This window comes from Protopterus annectens, chromosome 3.part0, assembly GCF_019279795.1.
Source record: "Protopterus annectens isolate FY-2018-M chromosome 3.part0, PAN1.0, whole genome shotgun sequence".
Taxonomy (NCBI): domain Eukaryota; kingdom Metazoa; phylum Chordata; order Ceratodontiformes; family Protopteridae; genus Protopterus; species Protopterus annectens.
In genome coordinates, this window is record NC_056731.1 from 1,714,164,065 (window position 1) to 1,714,185,553 (window position 21,489).

The window sequence follows — 21,489 nt, forward strand, 5'->3', positions numbered from 1 at the left end:
AGAAAGCATCTGACTGAGTAAGCTGGGATTTTATGACTACAGCAATGGAATCATTTGCATTCTCTGATAAAATTATTATATTGATTAAAAGGATATATTACGAATTGGAGGTGAAAATTAAAGCAGGCGGGGTCCTCTTTGATAATCTCTGCTTCTGCAGAGGAACCAAGCAGGGGTGTCTTCTTTCCCTTTTGTTATTTGCATTATATTTAGATCCATTGGCAAAGAAAATAATGGACTCAGAAATAAAGCCGGTTCTGTTTGCAGATGATATTATTTTATACCTGACAAAAGCACAAAGGGACATTGTTGTGAAACACTGAGAAAATTTCAAACCTTTTCGGGATACTAATGAAGCTAAAACAAAAGTAATAGTGATAAATGATGTACTCACATACAAATTAGTTCATACAAATTAGTTCAGCAATCTCCATATTTATGTGGACATGATAAAATGACTTATTTAGGAATATGGATTAAAAATGAAAGCAGCTAAGAATACGTGGGAAAAGAATAAACAAAACATAATACAAAAACTGAGAAAATGAAGCTGTTATATGGATATTGATAGTAAGATACAAGCAGTTAAAATTTTTTAGTCCCTTTAGTCTTATATACTGGTCAGGCATATTTTTATCAAGGAGAGGAGAAGCAGTGGATCGCAATTAATAAAAAGCTGAAAGATTTTATCTGGGAGGGGAAAATTGCAAGAGTCAAGTGGGATAAGCTTATTCTTCCAATAGAACAGGGGGGATTGTGATTACCCAAGTTGAAGGAGTATTACAGAGCAATACAGTTAAGGCTCCTATGCATCGCAAAAGCAGAAAACTATAATTCAAAGTGGAAAGAGATAATGATGAAATAGGGGGAAGCTCACGTAACAGGAAGAGACTGGGATTTTGGATGCAGACCTTTAAGGAGAACAATAATAATCATACAGAATATTATATTCATAAAGTAGCAGAAGGTCTTCTAAGAACTAAACCAACATGGGAATGGAGAAAGGATATTCTGCCAACTGCCGATAGGGATGACTGCAATTAGGGATATAGACAATAGGCAAGGGGGTAGGAATATATTGGAGAAAACTGGCACAGGAACCAAGGTATTGGGAGCAAGTAACTAGACAGCGAAAGGTAGTAGAATGGGAAGATGCCAAGAACTTATTTGGACTGCAGGCTAGATATTGCCTTCCATATCAAGGATTGCTATTAGAGTACAGGCAAAGAGAAAGAAATAGGGGGTCCTAAACGAAAGACCAGCACTGGTAGAATTTTTAGTAGAATCTAGAACATTAAGAAAGGAATAATTAGTAGAGCATATAAAATATTACATGATAACTATAAGAATCAATAAGAGGAGGTTGGGAAGAGAGATTCGTTAAGCAATTCACAAAGAAACAACGGGGTATATATGTATGTCTCTGAAATATGCAACTAAATCTAGAAGATTTAGGATCTTTGCCTGACATTGTTTACATAGGTATTTTTATATCCCAAGCAGACTTCAAAGAATTTTTCCTCAGGTAGACAGCAAATGTTGGAAGTATGACGGGGAAGAAAGATGTAACTGGGAAAATATTTTCTGGAAGTGTAATAAGTTGTCAGACTTTGAAGATTCCCTGCAGACCGCTCTGTCAGAGATGCTGGGTGAGCAAATTGGAGTAACTAGGGAAATTATTTTTTGAGCTATGATACAGAATCAGAATTGCCTAGCTGTAGTAATGCCTTGCTAAGTCTAATTATAAGGGCTGCCAAAAAGCAATTACTAGAAAAGGGAAAGCAAAGTCTAAACCAACTTTACTAGAATTAGCAAAGATAGTAACAGAGATAAAAGAACTAGAACTGGGATCTTTAAAAAAGGGTAGGAACAAATTACATAAGAAAAAATGTAAAATGTGGGATCAATACATGCAGAGGAGGAATGATGTTTAAAAGAAGGCAGGATTGAATGAGCTAGGTAATGGTTGACTAACAATGACTGGATATGTTAAAAGTGATGTATAATGTTTGCAGGTACAGTTGTGTTGGCACAGTTTGGAATGTATAATGTTTCCAACTGTGACTGTGTTGCTATGCTTTTATTTCATTTATATAAATGTAGCATCGCCTATGTCATACATAGTTTCATAGTGCCAGTCAGTCACAGTGTCATACATGATAATTTAATAAAGATGTGTCTTGTTTATAAAAAAAGAAAGAGAAACCCCCACAGGTAGAATCAGACACTAAACTCTCCTCTGAGTCTGAATCAGAAATCTGAGGAAAAAACAAAAACCCTGTATCCTTCCCTGCATCTTCCTGTTCAGATTCAGACTCTAGAATCTCTTCAGGAAAAGAGGAATCCCTTCTTGCTTTACCGGAAACTACTTTACAAAAAGGAGCAATATCCTGAATAAAACCCAGAGCCAAACCCAGTAAACTACTCCTAGCCAAAGAAATTTGAGGATAAGTAGATACATGCTTGGTTTTCTCTTTCTTTTTGAAAGGAAAATGGGGCCGGCTGTATTACTAATGGCAGCAGCTGCTTCCCCAGGGATGGGCACAGCATTCTGACACAACAAGGAAACCTTCCCTATTCCCTCTCCAGGACTGACAAGGAAGGTCCTCCCCTGCCCACTCAGAGGACCTCAACAGCCACCGAGGAGTGGATAACCCCCAGTCCACGGTGGCTGTAGGGACTACACCAGAGGGATCTGGGGGTAAAAGATGAGTGGTCTGAGGTAACAGTGGCCACAGCAGAGTCAGCCACATGTGGCTGAGGCAAATTTCCAGCCTGCTGAGGTGAAAAATTCTGTTGGCTTAACTTTTTCTTTTTGTACCTGGAAGAAGGACCGACTGTGGGACTGGTAGTCTGTTTCAGGATCAAGCTAAAAATGGTGCCCCTTTCCTGGGGAAAACAAGCAGTAATTGACAGTAAACACTACCAGTCCACAAAAGGGGCTTATCTGCCCAGCAAAGAAAAGCACAAGCTGACTGACAAACCTCAAATTCCTCTAAGGAGCTTATTCCTCAGTGGCAGTAAAGCTCTGGAGGGCTTTGCACCCAAACTTGTCTTTTAGTCAGCTCAGCTTGAGCTGCTTGATAGTATGGGCATGTGGAAGGTGCCATTTGTATAGCTAAAGCTACTGCAGTAGTGATCATTACGATGAACATCAGCAAGTTTTGTCAGACAGTCTATAATGAAAAAAGATGTTTCATTTAAGGAGTTTTAGGCCCATGGTTATTCATGCATTCATAATAATAGTCAACATACTTTCATACTTTTGATATTAGATTCTATATGAAGGAAAGCTTTTTGTTATTCTAGAAGACGTGACTATTTAAAGGCATCAAAATACAGGACAAGGTTTAATTTTATAGGAATTATATGACCTAACATTAAATTTGTAACTGATTTTGCAGACTATGTGCAACAGTAAAGGACACAGCACTTTGGATGGGCCTGAGATATGTTTTACTGAACAAATCATACTCAAGCTTCAGTGAGCTGGGAGCTTGGAAACAGAGCTGAAAACACTAAATACAAAGTGAAGCTAAAATGTCAAAAAGTGGAATTCATTTTTATGTGGGACAGCTTGCTTTCACAGTGGGTTGGAAGGATAGATGCACTGCCGAACTTTTTGAAGTGTGTATAATGGGGATGTAATGCATAATACAGAAAAATATGATACTAAAATGTGCAGTATGTAGTAACAAGGATCGTAACAATGAAGAATGTAAATTTCCTAAACAAAACTGCATCAGTAAAGCAAAAGTTATTGTGTGGGGAAAGAACAGAAAGGGAACATGTATCATTAACTCAACATGAAACTGAAACATAGACTGTAGACAAAATAGGAAGAAGAAAGTCCGGTAGTGCTGTTGAAGTTACTTTTAAGCCAGTGACAATTAATGAGAATATCAATGAACAGTTTTTCCCAGATCAACATGCATTTTAGCAAGATTTTTACAAATATCTATGTAGAGGAATGTAACTACAGCAAAACAAGTCTGTAGTAGAAAACTGTATTTAGTAAATTAAGCATAGAGGAGGGACTGAAGGGGATGGGATATAATAACATACAGCAGGTGAAACACAGTAAAGGGTAAGATAAAGGAAGGAAAATAGGAAGCTTAAAAATGAGAATTGCTTCCTAGAATAATACAAAATGACAGCAATGCTTCAGAGAAGCAGTATGATTTTTTTTAAATGAGCAGAAAATTATATTTTTTCTTTAAAAATGCATGGTTGTATGTGACTGCTGTTTAATGCTGAGGAAAGAATGCTAGTGACATGCATTTCTGTACAATATGGAAAACAGGTATGATGTTCTTCGTGTTTCACTGTTGCAGTCATTACATTTGGGTTATCTGCTTGCAGCAGCCCTCAGTTAGCCTGATTAACAAAGTCTTGGGTCCTGCGTCGGATGCTGTCCCTTCTTCCATGACGTCAGGTCATCAGGGGTATAAAACATGCAGCCAATGCCATTACATCAGTCTTTCTTGTCATGCGGTGCCCGAAGCAGAAGCAGTTCGCAAGTGCCGGTCATCCGACTCCTGAAATTTTCGTTTTCGAGTTTCAGAACCGAAGTCTTCAACTAAAGCTAAGTTCCCCGTTGGGGAAACTTTTTCTTGCTCCTTACCGATGTCAGTAAAAGTTAATAATTGCATTACTTGTGGAAAGCAAATACCTCACAAAGATTTTCATTCGTACTGTATTCCTTGCCTGGGCCCTGACCACGACGTACCTTGCTGTCAGTTTTGTGCTTTATTTAATCAGTGCACTATCCATCGTCAGTATATTTTCATCTCTAAATATTTTGGTTCTCGGTTTAATTATCCAGAAATGTCGTTGGTTAGCCATCCGACTACCGGAATTCCGAAAAAATGCAAAGATAAAGACAGAGATAGGTCACGTAGGTCCAAAGCTGCCCATGATGCTTCTCCTAAGCCAGTCGTCAGTTTGCCGGTACTCAGTGAGGCACTTTCGCAGCCCCTGATACCCTCTACTTCTGATTTGCAGGCCTCTACTGAGATCCGTTCGGAGTCCGGTATGCCGTGAGATGCTTCACCTGTGGAACCTATGGATGTCTCTACCTTGGATGGGTCTGGAGCCGCTGTGCAGGCACTGGCTTCTGAGGGTGTATTCAGGCCTACGGACTTGAATATTAAACAGACGCCTCCTTCTTCATTTAGGCCTAAATCTCGAACCATGCCTAAGAAACCGACGCCCAGGCCGCATATTCACGAGTCTATGCCTAAAAAACAAATGATAAGAATGGCTGAAGATCTTGTAACTTTAATCAGGGGAAGCCAACCTCCCCCTGCTAAGAGACCTAGGACTGAAGTTGTTTATGAATCTTCTGACCACGATTCTGATTTTTCTGATTCTTCTGATGATCTGGATTTGCCCTTATCTACTTATGAGGATTCTGATGTAGAGGACTCTATTCCCTCTGCTTCCCCTCCAGAGGATTTTTCTTTTGATGAAACCTTACATACTCTAAGCGAGCATTTCCACTGGGAAAGCCAGGATTTTTCTGATTCAAAAATGAGGCTTAGGGATTTCTTACTCCTGCCTCAGCATAGGCCTTTAGCTATACCTCCTGTGCTAAACATTGTTGATGATGCCTTTTCGGAATCTAGTTTGGTCCCTGATTCTTTGCTTCCTTCTCCCAGAAAACCTGATATATATTACAGGGTTCCTGATTCACACACGTTTCTTTTTAAAAATCCTATTGCGGATCCAGACACTATTTCACAGGGACCCAAGGGCATTAAGGCTTCTACTGCTAAAAATCCCACCCCTTCTGATAGAGACTCCAGGGCGCTGGATAGATGGGGTAAGAAGGTTTACACTGCTGCAACCTTGGCCATTAGGGCTTTAAACTGCCAGTTTCATATGTTAAAGTATCAACAACATGTTATTGTGTTGCTTAAACAGAAAATTATCTGACTGTGCTGAAAATAAAGAACTGATTGGTAAACATACTTTGAAATGTGGATTTGATTCATTAGAGGCCTCTTGCAGGGCTGCTGTTACTGGGTCTGTGCTCAGAAGGTGTGCTTGGCTTAAGGAGCAATCTTTGCCTGATCATGTTAAAGCTAAATTGTTGGATGCTCCCTTAAATCAGGACCGCCTGTTTGGCAACAAAGCTGAGGAAGTTCTTAAAAAAGATGGAAGATAAAGCTAAATCTATGCAAACTGTTAAAGATTTCTTGCAAGTTCAGCCTCCTAGATTTAGTAGGCATTGGCCCTCTAAGAATTGGTCCTGTCCAGCCCCTTCCAGGTCTTCTCAAGCCAAACCCAGACACAGCAGAAACCCCAGATTTCAGTCCCAGGGGGCACAAAAGACTAAGCAGTGGGGGATTTCCGCACCCAAATCTGGGAGTAGTAAGACTCCCCCCTATGGAAAACTGTCTCAATGACTTGCTATTAAAACTTCCAAGCACTTCCCAACTGAATGCTTCTTTAGGTGGAAAGACTGGTCTCCAGGCCAAAAACTGGGAAATCATTACCCAGGACAAATGGGTTTTAAATATAGTGTCCCAAGGATACAGATTTCACTTCCACACGTTACCAACACCAAGCTGGTGGCCAGATCTACCCCCAAATCAGTGGGCAGAGGCCTTAAATTAAGTTCTCTCTCTCTTAAGCATGGGGGCTATTCAGTTGGTACTAGAAGAGGAAAAGGGACAAGGTTTCTATTTGAGACTTTTCCTGGTACCCAGAAAAGGCAATACATGGCATCCTATCCTGGACCTTTCTACTATAAACACCTTTCTGGTGATTCCAAAATTCAAAATACTGACTCTTCACCAGCTGCTTCCTACTCTAGGCAAAGATGCATGGTTGGCAACACTATACTTAAAAGAAGCATACCTGCACATCCCTATCAGGGAGTCTTGCAGAAGATACCTATGCTTCAAAGCAGGCTACATGCACTATCAGTTCTCTGCACTGCCCTTTGGCATATCTACTGCGTCTAGGGTATTCACAAAGTGCCTAGCTCCAGTCATTGCATTTTGCAGGCAAAGAAATATTCAAATATACCCATACCTGGATGATTGTCTAATTCAGGCAGAAAGCCAAGACATACTTTTGAATCATCTGGCCTTTGTTCAAAGGGTGCTGACTTGTCTGGGGTACACCATAAACAAAAAGAAATCACACCTGGTACCCTGTCAACAAATTATATTCCTGGGAGCAAGCTTGAATACAACTTCCCAGATGGCTTTCCTCACGCCAGAGAAACGGATTCATTTGACAACCTACTTCAAACAAGTGGTCACAAAAACCCAGCTATCTGCAAGGCAAATACTGCAAGCCTTGGGGTTCATGGCCTCCTGCATTCTTCTAATTCCATATGCAAGGCTGCATATGAGGAAACTACAATGGTATCTCAAAAGCCTATGGTGTCAACATTTACAGGATCTAGAAGAAATGATTCCTATCATACCTTGCCTACACCTAGAGTTCCTTTGGTGGGCAGAGGCCTGCCACCAAAACAAGGGACTACCATTCACACTACCCCCTGCCACCCAAACCTTAACAACATACGCATCAGACTATGCATGGGGGGGCTCACCTGGCAGGGAAGTGCATTCAGGACAAATGGAACCCAAGTCAAATGCACCTGCACATAAATCAAAAGGAAATGTTAGCTGTACAGAATGCTCTGACAGCCTTCCAGGAAAACTAATGGTAAAGACGGACAACACCACTGTCATGTGGTACATAAACAAGCAGAGGGGTACACATTCTTACCCCCTCTGCAGACTAGCCATGGCATTGTGGAACACAGCCTTGAGCTACCAAGTGAAAATACAAGCTCAATTCCTGCCAGGAAAACTAAATACACTGGCAGACGGACTAAGCAGAAACCTCATGGACTCACACAAGTGGAAACTGGAACCAAGGATTTTCAACATGTTGACAAGCAAGTGGGGGAGCCCAGATATAGACCTGTTTGCCTCCCCCTAGAACCATCAATTGGACAAATTTTGCACAAGGATTCCCCACAAGCTAGCTTGGAAAGTGGATGCTCTATCCTTCAGCTGGAAAATCTATCAGGTTATGCCTTTCCTCCTCTGTCTCTGCTCTCCAAGGTACTACTAAAGATCAAACAGGACAAGCCAAGGATGATTTTAATTGCACCAGACTGGCCACGCCAGTACTGGTACCCCCTCTTGCACAGTGTGTCACGCTTGGCCCCACGGGTCCTGCCTCAGACTCCTTCCCTGTTGTCTCAGCAGGAGAACCAGATTCTGTACCCTCAGCTGCAAACCCTGACCCTAGCAGCCTGGCTAATTACCTAATCTCTCCTTTACCATCCCTCAGCACATCAGTGATGGATATCATTTTAGAGGCAAGGAAGTCTAGTACTAGAAAATCTTATGCTGCAAAATGGAAAATATTTTGTGCCTGGAATCAATCTCAAGGGATGAGTGCAGCAGTGCCCAATTTACATCAGATTCTACAATACTTGACTGAGATGCTTCATAAGGGCTTGTCCTTTTCCTCCATCAAATTTCATGCCTCAGCCATTTCAGCTCATTACAGCACAGAGCCTCCCCTCTTCTCTCCCCCACTGCTCAAGCAGTTCCTCAGAGGGGCCAAAAATTTAAGACCACCCAGGAGAGCTCCAACTCCAGCCTGGGACCTTAACTTTGTCTTGGTGAAACTCACTCTTCCTCCTTTTGAGCCAGCTGCTACTGCAGATTTAAAATTCTTTTCCTGGAAAACAGCTTTCCTTTTAGCAATCACTTCTGCAAGAAGGGTATCTGAATTACAGGCCATAGGGCGCAGTGGAGCCTTTCATCATCTTTCATGCGGACAGGGTGTCCCTCAGAACCAATCCCTCCTTCATGCCCAAGGTGGTATCCAGTGTGGCTCTTAATCAGTCCATTCATTTGCCTACCTTCTTTCCTAACCCACAGAACAAAGGGGAACAGATACTGCACTCCTTAGATGTGCACAGACAACTTAGATTTTACTTGGACAGGACTAAACCTCAAAGGAAATCTGAACAACTGCTGGTGGCATTTGCTGCAGGGACAGAGAGGAAAGCTATTTCAAAGCAAACCATTTCAAAATGGATAGGCCACTGCATTCAAAAGCACCATGGAAAACCTATCCCACAGGGCATCACACCCCGTTCAACCAGGCCTGCATCTACCTCCACAGCCTTTCTCAGGGGCGTTCCTACCAGGGACATTCTAGAAGCTGCTACCTGGAGTTTTGTACATACTTTCACCAAGCATTATCATTTGCCAATTTTCTCTAAATCCAGAGCTGGCTTTGCCACTACAATCTTGCAGGGTCTTATAGCTGGTCCTAATGCTATTTAAATTCCTGCTCCCAACCTTAGCTTTGGGAATATACCCAAATGTAATGACTGCAACAGTGAAACACGAAGAACATAGTACAGTTGTGTACACTTACCATAAATGTAGATGTTCGAGTGTATTCACTGTTGCAGTCCTGGTTACCCTCCCTCCAGCTCCCTTTCTTCTTTTGGCTATACCTCTACTCTCCCTTACTATGCTCAAAAAGCTTTTTGGTGTATTTGCTTTTTTGTTGGGGGTATATCCTTGTAATTATAGATTTAATTGCTTCCCATTAGGGGGGTCACCTGACATCTGGGGCAAGAAAAACTGATGTAATGGCGTCGGCTGCATGTTTTATACCCCTGAAGAAGGGACAGCATCCGATGCAGGACCCAAGACTTTGTTAATAAGGCCGACTGAGGGCTACTGCAAGCAGATAACCCAAATGTAATGACTGCAACAGTGAATACACTTGAACATCTACATTTATGGTAAGTGTACACAACTGTACTTTCCAGTGTTCTGAAGGGAGTGAAGAATAGTACAAAAAGACTGCGGAAGTGTGGAAAGTTTTATTGGGTGAATGTTTATTGGTGGATTTTGCACAATAGGGTAGTGAATGAAGATTGATTACTACTTATGTGCAGTATAAAAGGAAGAAATAGAATGAGTTGCGGGAAAAAGTGTAACTTTTTTGTATATGGCAAGGTACTGGGCATGTGTGTTGGGGTGTTAACAGTGGATGGACAAAAGAGGAAACTGATGTTAAAAGTCAAAAAGATATGTCAAACATCAAGGTAATTTTACGCGGTTACTTATAACAGGGAAATTAATACTGAAAATATTATTTTTTTACTGAAAGAGGTAAAGGAAGAAGGATATGATAAGCAGTGCTTCAGATCACTATGTGGTTATGCTTTTCTTGTGTAAACATGGATGAGGTGATGTGTTTTGGCAGAATAATATTTACAGTTTGCAGTTCTAGAGGTGGCAGATGCATTTGTTCAGTTTATCAACAAATAAAAAAAAAAAAAAAAACACCCAGGCTGCTGAACGATTCTTCCTTTATTAAAAATGCTCCAAACATTAAGTGCTTTCATCACTCCTGATGAAGTCTCCCCTAGGAGAGGCGGAAGCACTTAATGTCTGGAGCATTTGTAATAAAGGAAGAATTGTTCAGCAGCCTGGGTGTTTTTTTTTTTATTTTTTTATTTTTTTATTTGTTCAGTTTATGTTAGACAGGAAGACAAGGTATGACTTTTATGCCAAAAGTGGGAATGTGATATTTGTTAAAAAGATATAATGGACTTTTAATAGGCTTAAGTAAACAGAAGTGATGTAAAGAATATATGATACATGAGAACAGGAGAAAAGAGCTATACTTGTACAAAAAGAGGGATGGGGAAAAGATAGATGAAACTAAAGGAAGAGTGTTAACAAACAGAGCAAAGGACATCAGCTCTGATGCACACAGGGATGGCATGTTGACTATGCCCCAGGTGACTGAGGTTGGATTAGCAGCTCAGACATTAGGGGAAATAGTCAGTGAGCAGTAAGAATGAGGTGCTACTAGCAGCTCACCCATCTGGATGAAGGGTGCTGGTTTTATTTTACCACAGGGACTGCACCTCTTCAGGAAAGCTTGGAAAGGTGATCCATAAACAGATAGACTTGGAAATATGATCCCACCAAAGATTGGTCATAAGAATATAAAAAATGTCAGAGTCATTGCAGGATAAGTGTTGACTTTTTCCAACTCCTTCCACTTTATGTGGAGGTCAGAAGAAAATGAATGGGCTTCCTGGGGAAGCAAGGTTCACTGGGTCACAGAGTGGAGGGAAGCCAAAAAATGATTGGAAAAAATAAGATAATGGCATTAAAGCATAATGTACATTTTCTTGCAAGGAAAATGGATATGGGGGTGGCTGATGTCTTTTTGATGGACATTGGAAGGGAAGAAAAATAAAAAAAAATAAGAGATGTCTAAAAAGATGGTAAAACAGTAAACATTAATAGGGAAGTCATAAAGGAGCAAATGACTAAGATACTGGTTTACTTAAGGAAGAGGGAGGTGTCTGTGGTGTATAACTTGGAAAGTTAAGTAGGGTAAACATTACACAAAAAATATGTAGCAGTGATTTAATAAAAAGGACATTGCAAATGGTGATGGGTAGTAGAGTTTGCTGAAGATATTATCTTTTTGCACAAATGAAGAACTTCAAAGTATATGAAATAAATAACAAATATGTTTATTAAATGTAGACTATAAAACATTGATGAAAATGCTATGTAGTTACATGTACCAGTATACAGAAAAACTGTATAGTGCGCTAAGCAGACATTTGAAAAGAAAAATAACAGATTTTTATACATTTATTAACCAAGTAAGCCCACTGGATACAAGTGCCCCTTTTCAAAGGTAACCCGGGAGTACTGCTTGGTCAAATGTATTAGTCAGAGTCCCATAATGCTCAAATGAAGGAGGAAGGAGGAAGGAACCAAACTTTGACAAATGGAGATACTGTCAGCACAGCTATCTGGAATTTTGTAAATAATTAAATGTCATTGGTGAATATCGAAATGCTTTACATAAGGTGATTGCATTATAAATGTATTATGACTGTATGTCATGTGTATATCAGACTGCTCTGTACAGGTGTTTCTGCTGAGAAGATATTTTGTAGAGTGCTGGTCCTTGAAATGTAACCACAGTGTGTCCTACTGGAATAGAACATAAATGTATATGCACTACTGTAACTGTTTAAATGTATATATTTTAACAGTGGAAACTGGAATACAGTGGGTTAACTTCAGAAAAATAACTGTAAATTACTTTATGGCCAGGCCATAAAAGATGGTATCTTTCACTTTCAATGCAGCAAGAGACTCAAACGTGAAATAATTACTAGTCTTGAAATGTGAAGGAATGTAATTGTTTTAGGACTTCCAGCATCTGCCAAAGATCTGATGTCTATGTATTTTCATAGGTAGATGTTAAATACTGCTAGCTTCCAGCAGTGGGGTTTCCCCTGGGATGGAGTTAGGTGACAAGAAATTATGTCATTCTGCAAGCTATCCCAGCAGTAATATTTGAGATATTAATTTGAGAGGTCTCTTACAGAGACACAATGTTCTGTATTCTGTCTTTGACCTGACAACAACTTGAAGATCCATTCACCACATCTGCCTTGCACTTAAGTATTTTAACTAGGGTACATTCATTCTTTTAGATTCAGTCAGGAATATAGTAAAGCTTAGTTTAGTTTTTTTCTTTATTTATTTGAAACTGTCCTGCAATGCTGTTTCAAATATTTCCTGTGATTTTGAACTCTGATGTCACTGTGGATATATATGTAATATTGTCTTATTTTATTAATTATTAAATATATTTAAACCTTTCATTGTGGCTGATCTGTGTAGAGATATTTAAGTTCTGAGAGCACTTGCTCATTTATTTGGTGACACAGTGTAGGCTACTTCTAATAGCCTTGCTCTTTGTCAAACTACCATTTGTATTAATAGTAACATTACACAGTAAGATTGGACAACCTTTGTTAAGGGTCTTAAAGTAGCAGATAAGGAGTTGGCTGGTGGCAGTGACAACTACCTTACAGTCTGGGCAAAAGGGGGCATAGCTAGTAAACCTGGGCCAGCCTTTCCCAGGTGTGTGTGTGTGTGTGTGTGTGTGTGTGTGTGTGTGTGTGTGTGTGTGTGTGTGTATGTGTCAGCTACTTGGGCAGGGACACGAAGCAGTGGCTGGACAGAGAGGGTGCTGGAGGTCTTGGCTTGGTCACTCAGCTGAGATCTCAACTCTATAGCTGTGCCAGTTGGGAGTCTTATTTGGGATCTGGAGAAAGAGGGAGAAACCAGCTCTGGACTGACTGTGGTCTCTGTGTACTCTTAAGGGAAACTGCACTTGATGCAGAGAGCTGCATCTGAAAATACTGTGTGTGTACCTTGTGATTCTCTCTCAGTGTACATCCACCACTGTTGCTAGTGGTGAGGACTGAGGCTCCTTGATTACTGGTCCAGTGGTGGTTCATCACACAAACACTGTACCTTTGACTACAGGAAGCAAACACCTCAAAGCCTTAACCAAAAGGAAGATAAGGTGAAATTATTTTTGGTGGATAAAAAGCAAGTTCTTCATAGGTTGCACGATGATTTGTCATAGCAATCACAAATGGCTAGGATGTGGAGTTATGCTGTAATATACTTACAGCTACTGTGATTTGGTCATGAGGGTAGAAGGAGTATATCACAACATGATACACACCACAACAATGTACTGCTACTGTATAATGGTTAGGGTGCTTCTGACATTTATTTTTCTTTTTTATTTGTATTTAAATACAGACATAGAGTCATGTTATAGTTTATGTTGCACATGTGACTTAAAATGAACTTGGATATGACTATTAACAAGGCAATAACAGACAAAATGCAAATCCGTTCAAACCTAGCAAAAAGAAGAACAAATAACCAAAATACTGGAACCAGGCTGAATCAACAAGCAGAATTTGTGCACAGAAAACTTTATTTACGCTTTCATCCTAAGACTTCCTCAGAATACTAATTATCCACAACTATAAGTTTAAATACAATTCATCGTCTAATAAAAATCAAAACATCAATAAACAAATGATAAAATGTTAAAGCTATAAAACGCTTGTAAAACACTTTAAATAAATTATAAATACATTTCATTTGTACACATATAACCTACGATTTTTCAAAAAATACTTGATGTTAGCTACATCGTTTAACCCAGGCTCTATAGAAGAATATCATTTTATTTGCCACAAGGGTTCTTTTTGTTTTAAATAATTCTTAAAATCCCCGCCTCTCAAATCCTTAGGAGCTTGTTCAAGAATTGCAAAAAAAACTTTCTTATGATTATGACAGTTTAGTGTATATCTATAAAATGCATTTTTGGTATCTTTTTTCTTTACATAATATAAATGTTCTCTAATTCTTAAACATAACATTCTAGTGGTTATCCCTATATAAAATGCCGTACAACCAGTACATATCCCAATATAGACCACTCCTAAGGTTTTGCAATTAAAGTACCCTGTTATTTTGATAGTATAAGACAAATGATTCAAACTGACACGAGGTCCATCTAAAATAAATCTACAAATGTTACAATTTCCACATTTGTACATACCATGTGGCTTTCTTGTCATTAGTATTTTTTAATTTGCATTAATTTTTGTATTGTCCCTATGTAATAAAACCTTTAAATTGTACGTTTTTTTATACACAAATATTGGGCGACAACCTACAACTTTATATAAATCATTGTTTCCTTCTAATATTTTCCAATTTTCTTGTATGACTTCCTGTATTAAACTACTACCCAATGACATTTCTAAACTACAAAATGCCTTGTTAACTTCTTGGTCACATGTATTGTTCCTTAACCTAGTACAAAATGGTACTTTTAGTATATGGGTAGTCAGTGTCTCTTTTACTTAACACCAATTTTGCCTGTTCTCTCAAATATTTTTCATCATATCCATGATTTCTAAACATTATAAACTCAAATTCTTCAACCAGGTCACTTATTTCACTTGTCATATGACTAGCTCTTATTAATTGTCCTTTTGGCATGTTGTTTTTCATAAATCGTGGATGTTGATTACTATTATGTAAGTAGTTATTGGTAAAAATGAAGTTATGTACTCACCATAATGTTCCATGTAAGTTGTTTATCTCGTCTTTATTCTCACTGATGGGTTTGGAGCCGATCCTCAGCTCCGACATAGCCATTAGCAATGCTCAAGGTTTGCCAGTAGCTCGAGACCAAGCCCCTGATCCCATGATGCACTGCTGGAATTACCTCAGATCTTGTTTGCTGCGTGTATATATACTCCTGTAAGGGGTGCACTCCCCAAGAAGGAAGAAGAAGTATTGAACAACCAGGATGATACTAGCTTCTAGGTCAACTGTCAGCCAGGAGGGGGATGGAGCGAGGGACGTGAGAATACAGGTGAGATAAACAACTCACATGGAATGTTATGGTGAGTACATAACTTCATTATGTGACGCTGTTAAATCTCGCCGTTTATTCTCACTGATGGGTAGCGTCCCTAGCACCCGCAATCCTGGGTGGCTCACGGGAGTACATTTTTCAGGACCGTAGAACCAAAAGAAGACTTGGTCCCCGGAAGCCTTATCCACTTTGTAATGAGTGATAAAAGTATGAGGCATAGACCAAGTGGCTGCTGCACAAATGTTATCAAGGGCCAATTTGGCTTGAAAAGCAGAAGACGTAGAAACGGCTCTGGTTGAATGAGCCTTTACTTTGTGTGGCAAGGGTATGCTAACAGTTGCATGAACAAATGAGATACAATCTGATAACCATTTTGAAAGGGTTGTTTTAGCCACTGGTCTACCTTTTCTGGCCTCCAAAAAGGATACAAAAAGTTGATCTGATTTCCTAATATCCTTAGTTCTATCAAGATAAAATCTGAGCTGTCTGTGCACGTCAAGTTTGTGCAGCAAGTATTCTAATTTGTTGGAATGACTGGGAAAAAAGGCTGGCAACTCAATGACTTGAATGATATTAGACTCAGAACAGACTTTAGGCAAAAAAGGAGGGGTTTGTTCTGAGAGATACTCTATCAGCATGGAAAATCATATAAGGAGGTCTGACAGATAATGCTTGCAGTTCTGACACTCTGCGGGCAGAAGTAATGGCTACTAGAAAAATAGTTTTCCAGGACAAAAATTTGAGATCACAAGATGATGCTGGTTCGAAGGAGGGAAGAATTATTTGAGACAGCATAAAATTCAAATTCCAGGGAGAATAAGGGGTTTTGACAGGAGGCAACATATGAAAAACACCTTTGAGAAAAACCTTAGATAACTTTTGGGCCATAATATTTAACCCATCCAATCCAAGGTGGAAATTACATATGGCGGCTAACTGAACCTGAACTGTGGCAGCTGCTGCTCCTTCCTTAAAAATCATTGTCAAAAACTCTAAAATGGATGACTAAAGAGCTCGGAAAGGGTCAATTTCTTGTATACTGGCCCAAATGGAGAACCTTTTCCACTTACTGCGATATAGTTTTCTGGTGGATGGCTTATGAGAAGACAATAGAATTTGTCTTGTGTCATCTGAGAGTGAATGAAGCCTGGCTATCTGGGGAAGTGGATCATCCAAGCAGTCAGATTTAGAGACTGTAGTGAAGGATGGAGGTCCCCTGACGGGTGTGTCAGGAGGTCTGGAACTGGGTCCAGGATCCATGCATCCTCCAGCAGATGATGGTGAAGAAAAGGGAACAAAATCTGTCGAGGCCAATGGGGGGCTATAAGGATAACAGTTCTTCCCAAGGATTTTGCTTTCTGTAAAAGCCTGGGTATGAATGGAATTGGAGGGAATGCATATAGGAGACCCAGAGGCCAATCGTATACGAGTGAATATCTCGGGGGATGTCCTGGAGGTGGTATTAGGGCAAAGTAGCTTCTGCACTTGGTATTGATGTGACTGGCAAAGAGGTCGCAGCAAGGCTGGCCCCATTTGCGGAAAATCATGTCTGCAACATGTTGGTTGTGAGACCACTTGTGAAGCAACAAGATTGCCCTGCTCAGCTTGTCTGCTATCACGTTGGATTTTTCCAGGATGTGCGTTGCTAACAAAGCGCTGGGATGACACAGCCCATTGCCATACTCTGAAGGCTTCTCAACAAAGGGGGTAAGACTTGGTTCTGCCCTGTTTGTTCAAGTACCAGACCACTGACATGTTGTCTGTCTGAATCACAATTGTCCCTAGAGGAAGAGAGTCCTGAAAGTACTGCAACGCCAGAAGTACTGCTCTCAACTCCAGAACATTGATATGCAGATGTGACTCTTGATCCATCCATGTGCCTTGGGCAGTCTTTCCCTGAAAATGCCCCCTCACCCTATCAGGGAAGCGTTCGTGGTCACAGTGGCTACTGGGGGGGGGGGGCACAATGGGTCATCTTATTGTGACATGAAGAGACGTCAACCACCACCGAAGGTCCCTCTTGCAAGAGTTTGTGATGAGAATCATATTGTTCATTGGCAATTTCTGGTAAGACCATTGAGAGAACAGGAGCCATTGAAGAATTTGCATATGCATCCTTGCAAGTGGAATGGCTAGAATTGCTGCCGCCATCAAACCTAGTACCTTCAAGACCTCTGTGGCTGTAGCTCTGCTCTTCGACACCAATGAGTTGACATGTTGGTGAAGAAGTGAGACCCTTTCGACTGGAAGACGTAGAGTGGTGGTTGAGGTATCTAACTCTGCTCCTATAAAGATGGTATGCTGCGATGGCAACAAGGCAGATTTTTCAAAGTTGACTGTAATGCCTAAGTGGTGGCAGAGTGTCAGAGTAGATTTTGTTGCCTGAATCAGTTGATGCCTGGTGGTGGCCTTAAGGAGCCAATTGTCTACATACGGAAACACCTGGAATCCTAGACGCCTCAGGTGAGCCGTGACCACTGCCATGCATTTGGTGAACACTCTGGGGGCTGTAGTGAGGCCAAAGGGCAGGGCTCGAAACTGGTAGTGATTGGCTCCCAGCCGGAAATGCAGGTGATCTCTGGAGTGTCTGTCCATCTTTATGTGGTAGTATACGTCCTTGAGATCGATGGAGCACATCTAATCGCCTTTCCCTAGAAAGGGAAGAATGGCCTGAAGTGTGACCATTCGGAACTTCTTTTTTACAAATTGGTTGAGTCTGCTGAGGTCCAAGATAGGCCTCCAGTCCCCTGTTTTCTTTGGAACCAAAAAGAATCTTGAGTAAGTTCCGAATCCTGTTTGGTCTGCTGGGACTGGCTGGATGACTCTTTTTTTCTAGCAACTTGCGGACCTCTATAGCTGCTTGTTCCCTGAGACTGGGTGAAACATCTGGGATTCTGCTGACAGGAGTGGGAGGGGAAGAGAACGGTATGAAATACCCTCTGGAAATGATGCTTTGTACCCAGGTATCAGATGTTATGCTTAGCCAGGCTTCTGGGTACAAAGATAAGTGACCCCCGACTGCCTCCAGAGCCGGACAGCCGGATCTCCTTTCAGGAGCGCTGGTAGGGCTGATCAGAGAACTGGCCTCTGTCACCCTGCTGTTGCAGAACCCCCTGCCACGCGGGCAGCATCTTCCATTATAACCCCCTCCTCTGCTCTAGAGGGGGGTTTCACCATGTCTGTCCTGAAAGGCTCCCTGTGCTTTTCGGAACCACATCTTTCCGCCCTTATGGCCCTTGGGATAGGGCCGAGTAGGGTAGAAAAATGGCCTCTGACGGCAGATAGAGTTTTGCCTTCCTGCTCACACCTGGTTAGAGTTTCCTTTACCTTGGGCCCAAACAGGGATGAGAAATCAAATGGGGTGTTGATAAAGGAAGACTTGAAAGGCTTGGCAAAGGAACAGAGAAGCATCCAGGCTTGTCTACGCAGAGCAATGCCTGAACTAGTGGCTCTACTCGAACCATCAGCTGCGTAAGATATGAGATGCATGGACGAGTTCACAATCGAGTTTAGGGAAGCGAGCTGGGTGTTGACTTTGTTGGCAACCCCTGCAGCTACCGTACCCTGGAAAGCATCTCCTAGCTCTTTCAGGAGATCTCTTTGTAGTCTTGTAAAATGGGTTAAATAGTTCAGTGATCGAAGGGAAAAAGTCGCTGAACTAAGCATGCGTTTCCCATATCTATCCATGATCCTGGAATCTCTGTTAGGAGGCTGGATAGATGAGGATGTCTCAAATGTTTCCATTTTGGTGGCTGCCGCCGCCACCACCATGGCATTAATAGGCACTCCCTTAGTCAAAAAAGCTTTGTCCACTGGGACAGAGATGAACTTATTTGGCTTCCGAGGGAAAGGTTCCATGGCCTCCGGAGACTCCCACCCCTTACGAGAGATCAGCTCCATGAGCTCATCGTAAGGCAGAGACACCCAAGAGGTGGAAGGTTGAGATCAGAAAGCCTTCAAGAGCACTGACTCATCTTCAGTAGGGCTTTTGGACTACCAACCACCCCTCTGATTAAGGATCTCTAATATCTACACAAAGGAGATATCCTCAGAGGGGGATCGAGTGGACCCTTCTGACTGATCCAAGTCAGTGTCAGATGTCAAACACTCCTGTGGGGAGTCCAAGTACCTCCTCTTACACAGTCTCTTCCTGGGAACCTCCTCAGTGGGGGCATCTGGGGAGGTCTCAGAAGAGCAGGGGGCACCCTGTAGGGCTACTTGAGACTCAGGGTTTCTACGCTTGGGTTGACTGGTAGAAGCAGGATTGGACACAGGCACTTGAAGAGAGGAGGAAGCCAGACCCAATGCTGATGATGTCTTTGGAGACAGGACTCTCCTCATGGCATCGAACGCACCATGGCTCCGACGAGAAGGGGTAGACAGATCCGAAGGGACCGTCCGATCCTCCCGCACTGAGAACATAGGCTCCGAGCCCGAGGTAGGAGCCAGGCTCATCCGAGCCAAAGCCCCAAGTGGAACAGTCGGCACTGACAAATCAGTATGACTATCCTCTCCGGACCCGACAGGAGAGTGTCGGCTCCTAGAGTCCCCGGTCGGCGCCGAGGATGTCCGAGTAGATGGAACCGATAACACTGGAGCAGGTCTCGGCTTCACAGGCTCAACAACCATCAGGTCAGGCTCCTTTGGCTCCGAAAGTCCAGTACGGCTCAGAGGAGGAGCAGTCGAGTCTGGGTTAATGGTCTTCGGTTCCGATGAAGGCGTCGGACCCGACAATAATTTGGCAAGGCCTGGTGCTCGTAAAAGCTTCTGCACCAACCGGTCCATATCCAGATCTGAGAGGCTGACAGAAGACTTCGAGGAGTTCACCGAAGGTACTGATTGGAGCAGAGGAGAAGAGAGAATCTCAGAAACCGGCTCCAAAGCTGAGAGCCGGCTCCAAACAGAAGGGACACACGGTTTTGAAGGCAGTGGAACCGATGACCCTACACCCTCCATTTTTTTTAGCCTTTTTCAATAACTTGGAGTCACCTGAAGATTTGGATGACTTAGAGGATTTACTAGCACCATCCTGGTCACCCAGTGCTTCCGAGAAGGGGTGCTGAAGTAAACCCCTATCCACCAATTTCCTCCTCCTCTCTAAAAGTACCCTAGAAGAGAAGGAGTGACAGATGCTACAAGAGTCTTGGAGGTGTAATGCCCCCAGATAATAAACATACTGAACGTGCCCGTCAGTGACTGACATTTTTTGTCCACAATCCGGATATTTTTTGAAGCCAGATTTAGGATGTGGCTTCTCTTTCTCATCAGACATCTCTTTTTAAATCTAGACAAATTTAAACAATGGAAAAAAATATACTCAAGAAACTTATCTAAATAACTACTGACTAAAATAGTTAAATACAAGGCCAACTACTAGGCCAACTCTATAGAAAAAAACAAGCCAACACAGGGTACTTATCTAAATCTAAATCTAAATCTATATAGAAATAAACTATCCTAACAAGAAAGTCAAGAAAAAGTTTTTAAAACTTGCAAATAGACGAATCCATCCAACAGAATTGGTCCGAGCTATCTGGAACACCGAGATCTGTGCAGCGGCAAACTAGATCTGAGGTAATTCCCGCAGTGCATCATGGGATAAGGGGCTTGGTCTCGAGCTACTGGCAAACCTTGAGCTTTGCTAACGGCCGTGTCGGAGCCGAGGACTGGCTCCGAACCCATCAGTGAGAATAAACGGCGAGATTTAACAACTTCACATCATTTGTTTACGATGTATTCTACTCACAAATTTGTTATAATGAAAACTCCATTCCAAACTCACATCCAAAAAATTAATTTTTGTACCTACATCCCCTAAAGTAAACTTTAAAAAGTTTGTCCCTTGCCTTAAACTTGTCAAAAATTCTTAAACTTTTCAGTAATCACCTTCCGTAATACAAAACAGGTTGTCCAAAAACCTTTTGTAGTAAACAACATGATATTGACTTTTTAATAAACTCAACCTAGAGTGTTCCCACCAACCCATTACTATGTTGGCAAAAGAGGGTGCTGCTGGGGTACCCATCGCAACCCCTCTTATCTGTTTATAGAATTTTTTATTAAATATAAAAAAGTTATTTTTTTAGTATTACATCCACAAATTCATTTGACAATTCTCTTATGTTATTTAAAAAATCCCATGAGTCTCTTAAATAAGAGTCCATTTCCTTAACTAATGGA

At 41.4% G+C, this 21,489-nt stretch overlaps 1 protein-coding gene across 1 annotated transcript in view; it reads right to left on the minus strand.

Moving 5' to 3' along the window:
• Window positions 1–21,489, minus strand: part of KIAA0319 (KIAA0319 ortholog) — a 2,335,945-nt gene that overhangs the window by 813,364 nt on the left and 1,501,092 nt on the right. The gene's annotated exons all lie outside the window — the stretch shown is intronic.